The sequence below is a fragment of the Phodopus roborovskii genome, unplaced genomic scaffold (assembly GCF_943737965.1).
Source record: "Phodopus roborovskii unplaced genomic scaffold, PHOROB, whole genome shotgun sequence".
NCBI classification, from domain to species: domain Eukaryota; kingdom Metazoa; phylum Chordata; class Mammalia; order Rodentia; family Cricetidae; genus Phodopus; species Phodopus roborovskii.
In genome coordinates, this window is record NW_026126407.1 from 3,193,997 (window position 1) to 3,207,981 (window position 13,985).

The 13,985-nt window shown below is 49.1% G+C and overlaps 1 protein-coding gene across 2 annotated transcripts in view; it reads right to left on the bottom strand.

The window, feature by feature from the left end:
* The window catches only part of Rab11fip4 (RAB11 family interacting protein 4), a 101,180-nt gene that overhangs the window by 36,954 nt on the left and 50,241 nt on the right, over positions 1-13,985 (bottom strand). The window lies entirely within an intron of this gene.

Genomic DNA, 13,985 nt, shown 5'->3' on the forward strand with positions numbered 1-13,985 from the left:
CCAGGGATCAAAGACTGGAGTTTGGGCTTACTCTCTGGCCAGCTCAGTGCAGTGTCACTGTTTGATGTCACTACTGGGCTACTTTCAAGCAGCACTGCCTGGCTCAAGCTCAGGGACGAAAGCCTGCCAAACCCTGCCCCAACCTATCACCAACTGGAATCTGATTTGTTTAGCCCCAGCTCTACCTACAACTTTTTTCCCTTCACGCCAAGCGAAAGTTATCCATAGCTAGTCCAGCATCAAGATACAAGTGGCAACAAGAACTAGAGAACAAAATAAAAAGCGGGGGTGGGGGATGGGGTGGGGGGGGCTACATCAGAAATGCCATTCTTCTCAGGACTTAACTTCATTCAAGATTTAAACAAGGGAGAGATGTTAGGGCTAAAGCAAAGCAGCAAATGTTAAGAACCTAGTTTTCTCTTCAACTTGATAGGGTTTTACGTAATTGGAAAAAACAGATTACTTTCCTGACAGGCCTCAAGCCACCTTCTGAGTAGTTCTAACTGCTCTGCAAACTGACACAAGCACTTGGATCTGGTTAGGATGGGCAGTGTGGCTTCACACCACACACACCCACACACACACACACACACACACACCTTTCTGCTGTTTGCCCACAAGCTGTCAGTGCTTCTCAACCTCTGGGTCGTGTCCCTTTCTCTGGGGTTGCATATCAGACATTTAAGCCATGATTCATAACAGTAGCAAAAATACTGTTATGAAGTAGCAACTAAAATAACTATGGTTGGAGTCACCACAACATGAGGAACTGTGTTAAAGGGTCGCAGTGTTAGGAAGGTTGAAGACCACTGCTCTAGCCTTTTGCTCTCAACCTCTTTCTCCCCCATTGTGTGTCCTGCAATAAATTCTAGTGGGTCAAAGCCCACTAGAGTTGCAGCTTGGACAGCCGTCGCTGGAGAGGTCTGTGACAAGGGTAACTTCCTGGTAAGGTCTGTGAGAGGGGGAAATTCCATCCCCTGAGGCCTTCTCTAAATTTCTGTCTCGTAGTTTCTGTATGACCATTGGAATTGTGTTAACATCATGACTGTTTCTCACACTGTCTCTATTGAGTCAATGAATTGCATCTTGGCTCTGGAGGAAGACAGACCTGGGTTTGAGTTCTGTTTGTCAGTTCTTTGTCCTGGGAGTTTCCATTATTTTTCTGAGGCTCAGTCTGAAAGAAGGGGACACCACATCTCATCTCCTGGTGTGCTGCGTGCCCTCTCATAGCGAACACACTAGATTTAAGCCTTAGGCAAAGGCAGGACTTTCAGATGCTTGGGTGGCTGGCCCAGCACCTGAGCTCAGCAGTCTCCAGTGGTGTCAGGTGTGGCTGAGTCCCCTGGCTTTTTGCTTCCAAGGCCCACATTCTGAGCTACTACTCCAGAGAGCAAGGTACAAGGCAAACATTCCTTCTGGTGCTTTGCTGTCATTTAACCAAGACAGTGGGGAAAGTGAGACCTGGGAAAGCCCCTCCTGGCCCACCTTGAGCCAGAAAAGCCCAGCCATGGCTTTTAAAACGTTTGAAATCACTGGTCTAGTTAAGCATACCCTCTTTTCTGACACCCCCCCCCCACAAATAACATGTTTAAGAACTCTATGGAGTAGGTGGTGTCAATGTTATTTGTCCTGAAAACCAAAGTGAGCTGGACATGGCTTATGCCAGTAACCCCAACGGAGAGTGAGGCTGGAGTCTGAGCCATGAGTCTGAGGGCAGTCTGTGCTACAAAGTAAGACCTTTTCTCAGCAACAACAAAAAACAAAACCAAAACGCAAAGTGATAGGATTGCTCAGCTGCACTGAACACTGCTGTTGCCCTCTGTTTACCACCAGGAAGTTGCCCAATGTGCTGAGCCTCAGTTTCTTCCTCTATAAAGTAGAAATAAGAGACTTCCTTTTTCAGGTGTGAGTTTTGGGTGAGATAGTGAAGCGCCTGTCCAGTGCAATGCTTGTCATACTTCAGCCTTCCATTACCCCATGCCAACAGCCCCTGTTATCCCAGCAGCACCCCACAGGGTTAGATGTATGGCCCTAGAACCAAGGGCCATGACTAAAAGGCCCTGGGTTAAGGGAATTTAACTCATCTATACACTCAAGAGAACATTGGCAAGACATTTTAGGATTTAAGAGGTAACAGTGATGGGCTTTTGTTTTGTTTTATTTCATTTTTTCAAGAAAGCATTTTTTGGTTTTATTTGTTTTTGGGGTTTTTTTGTTTGTTTTTTTGTTTTGTTTTTGTTTTTTTTTTGTTTTTTTTTTTTTTTTTGTTTTTTCTGGTTCTCCTGGAACTCACTCTATAGCCCATACTGGCCTCATACTCAGAGATCTGCCTCCTGAGTGCTGGGATTAAAGGTGTACGCCACCACTGCTGAGCAATTTTAAACATTTTCAAATGTTGGGAAAATCAAAATAAAAACCAAAACAAACAATAAGCATGGAGTCTGGGACATAAGGCATTCAGGAAATAGAAACCATTGCTAACTATATGAAGGGTTAATAGTCAAGAAGCTTCAGGCAACCTGAGAAACTTGATGCAGGAAGATTTCATATACTCCCTCCTGGGCAGTTAGGAGCAGGAAGGCTCCCAACTAGGGTCAGCGTGCCATGGGAACACCTGGTGCAGATGCCAATGTGACAAGGACCTCTACCAAAATGTACCACCCTGGGAAAGCAGAAACAAGGTCTGCATTCAAGAATCTTCCAAAATTCCTTTGTCTGCCTGATAAAACCCAAGCCCCCTACACCCAGTGCAGTCTCCACCCCCTGATGGTTCTGATTAAAGAACAATTCTGCTGGTACAAAGAGGATCCTCACCTCACTAACCGCCATCTAACAGTATCCTATGGCAAGGGGTTAAGAGGAGAGCAGAGAGGAACTGAAACGGTCTGTGGGGGAATTTACCCCTAACTTCCAGGAGAGGCCCACCACCTGCCAGCAGGGTTCAGGGGACAATGATGTTAAGGTGGAGGTGGTAACCAGACTGAGTGACTTTAAGGATTGGATATCATGTGGGGATGCAGGAGTTCAGGGCAAATCTATGTCCCTGAGTCAAAGGGGGTTAGGGGCTGTGATGCGTTGTGTAAGCCCAGCACTTGGGAAGTAGAAGCAGGAGGCTAAGAGTTCAAGGTTATCCTCAGCTAGATAGTGAGTATAAAGCCAGCTGGAGCCACCTGTACCCTAACTCAAAAAACAAACATAAAGAAAACTATAACAAAACAACCTACAACAAGACAACTAATGCCAGGTATGGGGGCAGATGCCTATCACCACAATTCATAGGAGGCAGAGGATCAGCCTCAGCTACATAGTTTGTGACCAGCCTGTGTTACATGATACTGTCTCAAAACAGCAAGAGCAATAAAGCCCAGTATAGTGGTGCACGCCCTTGATCCCAGCTTCCTGAGACACAGGCTTGTGATCTCTGGGAGTTTGATGCAAGCCTGGTATTGGGCTGGGACCTCCAGCTGGGCCCCACTCCTCTTTCTCCAAACCCTGCCCTCTCAGAAAAGCCACCAAAAGTCCAGGCTCCTCCCCCAAAGCTGCCAGGAGCTCAAGACCTAGCCTAAAGGATATTTAAGGTCCTCTAGACCACCCATATGATTTCCCTGCTACCCCCACCCCACCTCTGGAGACTGGAAAGGTCACCTGGAGTGCTTTGCTCAATAAACCTGGTCTTTTTAATTCGGCTTGATATGGCTTATATCAGCAGAGAAACCTATTATTGGGGTATGAATATCTTTTTTTACCTTATTTATGTAGGAATTCTAGGCCAGCCAAGGCTGCACCATGAGACTGTCTCAAACAAAACAAAACAAAACAAAAGACAAAAAACCTCATAAGTAACAAAAGGCTGAAGAAGTTCACAGAAAAGAGCTGGGGATGTGGCACCACTGGAATGTATTTCAATGTTTTACTCTTTTGGCTTTTTGAGGAACCCACCACCCAGCTCCCAGATACCTCACTCACGAGGCTTATGTTTAGTTATAAATGTCTGGTCTTAGCTTGGCTTGTTTCTAGTCAGCTTTTTTTACATTAACCCATCTACCTTTTCCCTCTGGGCTTTTATCTTTCTTATTTCTGAACATCTTACTTTCCTTCTTTCTCTGTGGCTGGCTGGGTGGCCAGGTGGCAGGGTGGCTGGCCCCTGGCATTCTCCTCTCCTTGTTCTCTGGCTGGTCCTTCTTATTTCTTCTTCTATTTATGCTCTCTGCCTGCCACCCTGCCTACCCTTGCTCCTGCCTTGCTAGTGGCCATTCAGCTCTTTATTAGGACTACCAGGTGTTTTAAGCAGGCACAATAACACAGCTTCACAGAGTTAAACAAATACAGCATAAACAAAAGCCATACGCCTTAATATTCTGCCACACTGGAAGACATCTTGTCTAGCATGTACTCTTCTGTCTCTCTTATGGGCAGGGAGACCGAGGCTCAGAGTGAGCTGGGGCTTTTCTCAAAACCACACAGGGAGATCTGCAATGAAACACCCATCTCCTTCCTGCTCTGCTTTAGCTGGGAGTAAGATGGGCAGGGATGGGGAGTAGCAGGGAGTCAGTCACCTTCTCCACTTTGCTACCCCAGCAGCCCGAGTCTTCTAAGGGATCTGACTTTCTTTTTTCTTTCTTTTTCTCTTTTCTTTCTTTTTTTTTTTTTTTTTCCAGAACGAGTTTCTCTGTATAACACTTTTGGTTGTCCTGGAACTTACTCTGTAGGCCAGGCTGGCCTCGAACTCAAAGAGTTCTCTTGAGTGCTGAGATTAAATGTATATGCCATTGCTGTCTGGCCTGACTTTCTTTTTGAGGAAAAAAAACCAAAACATTCAAACCAAATCCTCTTCCACACGGTTCTTCTGGAGAGCGTATCCAAGAATAACTTTTGCATGGCCCAGCCACTCTGAAAGGTTGATTCTTTCTTCATGGGGCCTACTTTCCTGTGGGTGTGGGTACACTATACTCCATGAAGTTGGATGCCAGAGTTGGTAGAAGCTGACAGAGAAAGTGTCAGTGAGCAGGAGTCCTCCCAACACACAAGGTTTAGGTGGTGTAGATGAGAAGAAGATGGCCAGTTTGGATCAGCATGTTCCTCCTGTCCTATAACCATGTTTTTTCAACTGCCAGCACCCAGCAGCTCGTCCAGCACTGGACACAGGAAGAGGGGATCTTAGTGTTAACATGACCCAAGCTACCGATGCCTGCCAGCCTTAGCTGAGTGAGCAAAGAATGCCTGAGGGCTGGCAGCAAATAGGAAGCAGCCACCTAAGTGTGGCCTTGGAGGTCTCAAATTCAGTTCTTTGAACCTCCCAGGGTTCAGTGGAGACCCTGCCTGAGAGAAGAGACCTCTGGGCAACTGATAAGAGGAAGAGCAGCTCCTCCGTTAAGAATGAATACTGCTGCCAGTTGGTGGTGATGCTCACCTTTGATCCTAGCACTGGGGAGGCAGAGGCAGGTGGATCTCTGTGAGTTTGAAGCCAGCCTGGTCTACAGAGTGAGTTCCAGGATAGACTCCAAAGCTACACTGAGAAACCCTGCCTCGAAAAAAAAAAAAACCAAAAAAGTTGCAAAAGATCCCAGTTCAGTTCCCAGCACCTACATCAGGAAGTTTACAACTATCTGTAACTCAAGCTCCAAGGGGTCCAATGACCTCTTCTAGACTCTGAGGGCACTTGCACTCACACACACAGATACATACATACACAAAAAATTTTAAAATAAAAATGAGCCTTGCTTCACAAAGTAGGCTTCTGACTTCTACATGCACTTAGTGTGCATGCCACCCAGCATCATGCACATACTTACAGTGAAACCAAATAAACAAGTAAATAAACAAATGAATAAATAAATGTTCATCAAGGTAGCTCATCCAGTAAAGTCACTTGCCACTAAGCCTAATGACCTGAGTTCAATCCCTGAACCCCACATAATGGAGGGGAAAAACTGACTCCCATAGATTGTCCTCTGCCCTCCACACACACTAAATAAATATAACATAATTTTTTTTGAAACATTTTGAGACAGGGTCTTTCTACATAGCCCTGGCTGTCCTGAAACTCACTATAGAGACCAGGCTAGCCTGGAACCTACAGAGCTTCACCTGCCTCTGTCTCTCCAGTGCTAGGATTAAAGGTGTGTGTCACCACTGCCCCAATAACATTTCTTAAGATTAAAACTCTAAGAGTTTCGATTCTGTCTACTTGGCATATGGTTTTCCACGTGAGGCCACATTTATAGCCTCTTCTCCTGTGTAACCACGCCCTAAAGCAGCCCCAATTTGGGAATGGCTTAAATCCTCCCTGCTGTCTAGTCCACCTGTGACAGCCAGGATCTTAGCCAAGCTCCCCCTCCCCCCTCACAGTCTTGCTCTCCCCGTGAGTGGCATCAGTCATTAACCAGAACTGTCAACATCAGTCATGCTGGGCCACATGAGTGGGTGCTTCTGTCAATACGCACACACCCTGGACAAGACTCCTGTTCAATACAGTGTGGCTGTGCAGCAAAGCTTGCTGGGACCATACCACATGCTCTTGTCATTTGTCACCTCTCTTCAGAGGTTCCTAGAGTACCTCCTTAGAAAGTGTCAGCTGTGACTTGAGTCTCAGCTTCCAGTCCCAGAATATAGTGGATGCATCATAACTGTACAGTGGCCTAGGAAAGGGAGAGAGGGACAAGTAGGCAGGCAGGCAGGAGTCTAAGTGGCAGAGGCCTGTCACTCCAAAAATGGAATGTCATTTCCAATCTCCTACACAGGAAACCTGGAAGGCCCGTGGAAGCCTGAGCCCCTCCTCTCTATTAGGTTTGTGCTGGGGCTGACACAGGACCAGCATCTCCCAGGAAGCAGGCCCAGCATCTCCCTGGGAAGCAGGATCATCCTCTCTCCTGCTCCCCAGTCTTGGTCAGCTCTCCCAGGTCACAAAGCCTCCCCTGCACTGGGGCTGGACAGCAGGTATGAAACAAGTGTCTGTCTTCTGCGGCCATCAGGTCCTCAGGCCAGGCTCCCACCTAATGTCTGGCTGGACCCTGTGAGGTTTGGGTGGGACCAGAGACCAGGTCTTCAGGATCACAGCTCCATTTTATTCCTTTCCTTTCCTTTTTTTTTTTTTTTTTTTTTTTTCTTTTTTAAGGCAGGGTGTCACTATGTAACTCTGGCAGGCCTGGGACTGGATATGTAACTGGATATGTAGACAAGGCTAGCCCCTAATGCAGGGAGAGTTGCCTGCCCCTGCCTCCCAATTGCTAGGGTTAAAGTCATGTAGCACCACGCTGGGCCTGTAGCTCCAGTGCCCACCAAAATAAAATGGGTTTTCTTAGTCATTCAAAACTGACAGGAGGAGATGATGGTAAGCAAAGCCACATTTCCTCTTTGACAAGCATCTCTGAGTCACATAGTCACCCAAGAAGAGGTGGTTGGGGAAAGGAGAGGGACAAGGTTCCTTTTGATTCAGAATCGGGAGGACTAGGAGAGACCTTCCTTTCCTTCCTTTGGTGACATCGGGTAACTGCACACCACACCATGACAGTGTAAACACTTCTCTTCCCAGACTCACCTCTCACCTTCCCTGGACTGGAGTAGACGGGATAGGTCACCCCACCCAATCAATTCACTGCCAACTTGAGCAAGCGTTCAGAATGGCTTGTAAGGCAGTGGTCCCGCCCTGCCCTGCCCTGCTTGCTGTCCACTGGCTGCTTGCAATTTAATGCAGCTGGCAAAAGCTCATGGGCCTGGGAAAAAATCTTCAGGAGAGTCCCTGGAAGGAAAGCTTGTGATCATGGCTGAAGGTATCATTTGTTCCTTCACTCCTTCCTAAGGGATGAAGATGTGCCACGTCCCCCCGCTATTGTACACATGAGAGCAGTACAAAGTCTCGCTCGGTCGGGTGCTACAGGGCTGGCACTGTATCAGGGAAGTCAGGTTAGCAAGCAGGTACTCTGAAGAAAATGATTAAGACCACCCTGGGCTACATTGTGAGTGCTAGGGCTACAGCCTAAGACCCTATCCCCCAAAATAACAGAGGAATCAAGGAGGAAAAGCAAGGCAGGTAAGGGTTAGGGAGGCTGTGGCGTACAAAGACTATCAGCCCCAGGCTTTAGGCAATGTTTGTTTTGTTTCATTCTTTTTTCATCTGGAAAGGGTCACTGTACACCTACTTGCTGTCTGGACAGCTGATACTCTGCCATCAGGGTCTATAAGCCTCTTTCTCTTCAGTTACAATTCTGGCAGAAGCCAGGCCTCTGCTTTCCAGCCCTCTGCCTCCCATCAGCACACCCATCACAGGGCCAGAGTTGGGCATGTGGGTCCTCAAGGACTCTGTCCATGCAGTCACCCAGGGGTGTTCAGCTTTTGAGAGGTGAGGTGTCTCCAGGCCTGGCTCAGCTATACAATGGCCAGGGACAAGCCCAGTATTGAGAGCCTCAAAAGGCTGAGGTATAGCTTAATGCAGAGCACTTACCTTGTATAGGCCAGACTATTGTGTGGGAAATAATAATCACTGGGACACAGTATAGGTCCAATGATGTTTATTCGGGGAGAAATCACTTATCTCTGAAACAGATGACTGCTGAGGGTTCCCACTCTAAGGATGTCACCCAGATGCTCTCCACAACCCGAAGTAAGAGATCGAGCTGGGGTCCAGGACCACAGACCTAGCCTCCCCTATCATGTCCATCAGCACCTGTGCCCACGCCTCAGTGGGTGTGGCCAATGCAACAGGTGCAGGCGGGGTAGATATCTCACAACACCACACCCTAGGTTCATCCCCCAGGTTGCAAGAACAAAGGAGGGGATAGACTGTTTCAAAAGGAATGAAAAAGGTGGGAAATTGAAGCCTGCATAAAAAAATGGCTCACCAATAATCACACAGCTGGAAGAGGCGATGAGAGCAGCCTGGGAATATTGCTTTATTATCAAATGGTTGGTCCCTTCTGGCTATCTGAAAAACTCCTGTTCATCCTGCAAAACTTCACTTGGCTGTAACCTCCAGATAAAGACTCCCCTGTCTGGTCAAGTGACAATCTGCTGCTGTGATGAAGACAATGTATGTTTGTATTTATCAGGTCCCCGACAAGGCTGCCATTCCTGGGGACAAGGTCCACATCCCTGTCTGTCTTTGAATTCCAGCTTCTTTGTGTCTGGGACAGAGGATCACTCACCCACTGGAGAGCAGAGACTGCCTGGGTGTCACACACTGTGGAGAGCAGAGATTCTGTCTGGGTGTCACAGTGGAGAGCAGAGACTCTGACTGGGTGTCACACACTGTGGAGAGCAGAGACTCTGTCTGGGTGTCACAGTGGAGAGCAGAGACTCTGACTGGGTGTCACAGTGGAGAGCAGAGACTCTGACTGGGTGTCACACACTGTGGAGAGCAGAGACTCTGTCTGGGTGTCACACACTGTGGAGAGCAGAGACTCTGCCTGGGTGTCACAGTGGAGAGCAGAGACTCTGGGTGTCACACACTGTGGAGAGCAGAGACTCTGACTGGGTGTGGGTTAGCAGGACCTTCTGAGAGCTTTCTAAGACACATATCTGTAGGCTTTTTGAGACAGAGTCTTGTACTATAGCCCAGGCTGGCTGCAAACCTGTGGTGATCCTGCCGTCTGCCTCTTGAGTGTAGGCATGTGATACTATGTCAGCTCTGAGACGTACATTTGAAAGGAGACAGCTGTGGGTATCAAAAAGACCTCCTTCAAGATTCAATAGCCTTTCCCCAGACTCTGGCAGCTTCTTCTTAATAAGAACTACCGATTATTGCCTGTCTACTGTGTGCCTGCCTTGCCACAAGCCTCACCTTCACCAGCTACGCAGCAGCACTGATGAGGAAGAGTGGACTGACAAGGTCTGGGGACAGAGCTGAAACCTGCCTCTGGTCTGCCTGGGACAGGAAGGCTTTCACTTCACTCTCTGTCACCTGTTTGCCAGGTGTCCACTGTCCAGCTGGGTTGCTTTTCACTAGGTGCAGCTCACGCCAGGCCTTGGAGACTGTCCTGTGGATGTATGCTCAGGCTAGTTTCTCACATGAGGCCCTCTGACAACCCTTAGCATGTTCCTGTCCTTTCTAGTTATCTATCTGCCTTATACTCAGCCTAAAATGAGGTCCTCTGCAAGGGACACTCCAGGGGGCTGGTCACACACACACACACACACACACACACACACACACACACACACACACACACCACACCACACCACACCACACCACACAACTATTTCTGGATATGGATGAGCGTAGACTGATTTTTCTGGTCAGAAGGCACTAAAAGGCTTATAATTCCATTTTCAAAGCAAACAAATCCCTCAAAATTGTCTCCTTAATCACGTCAGTGGAAACACCCCTAAGCCACAGCAGACATATGACAGCAGCAGGCCTGTAGGCCCTGTACTTCAGCAGAGCTATGAGCCCAGGACCCAGCATCAGCAAGGCAGAGTGCCCGGGGCGACTTAGGAGGGCCCAATGCTACCAACTTACTTGGGCCTGCCCAATCTATCCCTGGATAAACAGAAGGCCAGAGAAGCAGAGGGACGGGCTGGTTGGGGCACTGGGGCTGGCCTCTCCTTGTGGCACACACACACAAGCTCTTTGTGGCTTCTCTGCCAGGGCTGGGCTCAGCAAAGGAAAACCAAAGACGCCTGGCCTGGGGACACTGAGCCACTGTTCTTCCTACTTAAGGAGAAACCACAGCCCAGGGCTGAAGGAGACACTGTGTTCAGGTGGAAACTGGAGAGGCTGAGCCCAGCGGAGGCCAGTAAGGGGGGTGTCCTAAAAAGAAGCTGTTTTCAGGCCAGGTTTCCTGCTGTCCCGACTTAAACACAAGGCTACATTCATAGGGGTGAGGCCCCCTGGCATCCATTTTGCTTCGGCTGCTGTCCCCAATGGCCCTGATACTGACCACCTATACTCACCTAGTCTTTCAGCTCGGGGGTTCTCACCTGAACCACAGTGTGGACAGCAGTTCGGCCCCCTGTTGTTATTTTGGTTTTGTTTGCTCTTTGGTTGTCTTTAGTCTTTCATGGATGAGCCTTCCCTCCTTCCCATTTGTTTGCTTTTGAGGCCTTGTGTATTCTAGGCTGGTTTTAAACTGGATATGTAACTGGGGTGATCTTGAACTCCTTATGTTCCTGCTTCCCCCTGAGTGTTAGGGTTACAGATCTGAACTACGGTGTCCAGTTTTATGTGGAGCCATGTGCATGCTAGGCAAGCACTCTACCAACTGAGCTACACCCCAGCCTCTGTTTTATTTTATTTTCATCTTATTTGGTTAAAACAGGGCTTTTAAATCCTGACCTTCCTGCTGCAGCCTCTCAAAGTGCTGGAATTACAGGTACACACCACCATACCCAGCCCCCTCTTGTTATTTGCAGCGGCTGTACGCCATATAATTTGCCACCAGTCCTGAATCGGTAAATACCGACTTCTGTGATGACCCAGCAATCTACACCTGAGCCCCCTGGAGTACAGATGTCCCCTCGTGCCTGCCTCACAGCTTTAAATGTGCCCCCCCCAACTTGGGCTTCAAGCCCTGTTCCTCTTTTTTCCCTGGGGACAGGAGTCTTGACTGACCTGTGGCTTTAAATTTCATAGCGTGTTGATGCCCAGCCTGGATCTCTGCCCCGAACTCCAGACCCTGCACCCAGCTGCTTGGAGGAAGCAGTTAGGGTGTCCTAGCCATCAGGCCTTGGAAAGTAGAAGGAAAACCAGAGGTAGAGGGTCTTCAGTGGATCTCTCTTGGCCATGAAAGGTAGGTAGCTCCAGGGGTGACTGCAGTCCCTTACCAAGGCAGCCCAGATGGCCTTAGAGGGCCTAATACAGGACACACTTCTCAAGATGGGAGAATGGGTGCCTGGGACCCACAGGGATCTGAATGCCTACTTCCACTTGTGCATAACATGGCCCAGTATCTGAGAGGCATCCAAAGGGAACACATCCACATACGAGATGCCTAGTTTCCCTGGAAACCTGCCATGTCCCTCAGCCCCATTCCCACTGCACTTAGCTAACTACACAGGCCATCACCAGGAGCCCAGGAGACCACTCAACTGCTGTCACCACCCTAGACCAAGCTACTACCCCTCCACATAAATTTTAAATGTATATACTGTATGTAAGACACATACAGAGTACAACGGCTACTACAGTGGGATAATTACTATCGTGTCACACACCCCTGACCCCATCCTGAAAGCAACTGTAACCTACCCTACTCTTGAAGAAAAATCCCCAGGCTTCACTCCCATCAGCTACAGCCTCAGGCTGCCTGCTGCTCTGCGACCCCCACCTACCTCTCTCTGTCACTTCCCCGCATTCTCTAACTCTACAGTGATGATCAGTGCCAAAGCTGCCCTCTCCCACTAGCACGGCAGGAGGCTAGCCCCTAGGACATGTGAGAAGACTAGGGCCCATCTGTGGAGCTCAGAGGGCTTCAGGCAGGACAATGGCAGCCAGCTGCTTATCCCTGCCCTACCACATCTCACCTGTGCAGCTGGATGAAGCCACCTTTCCCAGCCAGTCTCCAGGGCCTTATCCGGGAGTCACAGAGATGCGAGCAGACAGCCTCTGCTTGTCCTTGGTGGGATCTGGAGATATTTCTGGTTCTCTTAGCATCATAATGCCAGACTGCTGTGCAGCGCAGCACCAATGTGGCACATAGGAACCAGAGGCAAGGCAGACACTGGATGGTGAGAATTCTCTCCTGCTTCTCAGTGTCTCAGAGGCTTTGTCTCACACCCTGTTCTTTTCCACGCATCACCTCACTGCTTCTCAGACTCAGAGAACTGCTGACGGCCTATCATCAGCGTGGCCGTCTGGCTCCTTCACTGACTGACCCCCCCACCCTCACCCCCACCCCAAGCAACTTCAGACAAGCTAGAATTATCTGAGAAGAATGAACCAAAATTAAGGAAATGCTTCCATAAGAGTGTCCTGTGGGGTATTTTTGACTATTGATTGATGTGGGGAGGGGTGGTGCCACCCCTGGGCAGCGGTCCTGGGGTCTATAAGACATCAGGCTGGGCAAGCAGTGAGAAGCCAGCCAGTAGGCAACTTTCTCCAGTAGCCCTCGCTTCAGGTCTTACTTCCAGGGTCTTGCCCTGACTTCCCTCAGTGACAGACTGTTGCCTGGAAGTGTAAGGGGAAGTAAACCCTTTCCCCTTCAAGTAGCTCTTGGTCATGGTGTTTTATCACAGCAAGAGAACCCCTATCACAGCAAGATGCTGACCATAATTCTCCCAGGCAGAAAGCTACAGAGGGCTACCACATCCTATGCTCAGAGCAGCCCCAGACATTAGGTGAGACCACGAAGGCAGGGGTCAAGGGTGCTGCATGTGTTGAGTGATGCCCGGTTAGTTTTGCTCACCCTGGCTGGAGATATGACAGTGAGCGCTTCTCAGAGGCTGACTCTGCAGGGGCTGGAAGGAGCTTGGTGTGAGTCAGCCTGTAAGTCAGCCTGCTCCACCCTTCATGGTCCACCAGGCAGGGTGCAGCTAGCCGTTTCTGCAGTGGAAGTTTCCCAAGCTTCTGGTCCTAGACCTTTCAAGTACTTGAGAGGGGACCTGCCAGAGTGCTCACGTGCAAAACAAGGATATGCTGCCATGCCTTGCCTTCAAAGAGCTCAGGCCCCATCCAATGTGGATGTACCTGAGTATACACCATTCTTCCCACTTCACAGATGAGAAAGCTGAACCTGGGAAGATTTGCCCACCAGAGGACATGCAGGGCCAGGATGTTGCCTGCCTGTCTCCTGAGCCCTTTCTACTGTGTACACCCCCTCCAGCAGTAGCCCTAGATAGGGTCAGTATATGACTGTCTAAGGGGCAGCTTTGCAGCTGTGTGGCCTTCTGTGAAGAGGAAAGGACAGAGAACCTCTGATCAGAAGGGTCCCAAATCCAGAGTCCCGAGAGTTTGGCATCAGAATCCTACTAGATCTGACCCCGATTCCCACCCCACACATACTGTTTGCTCTTCCAGTTTCTGAAAGCACCATGCCATGAAGGCAGCACTCACC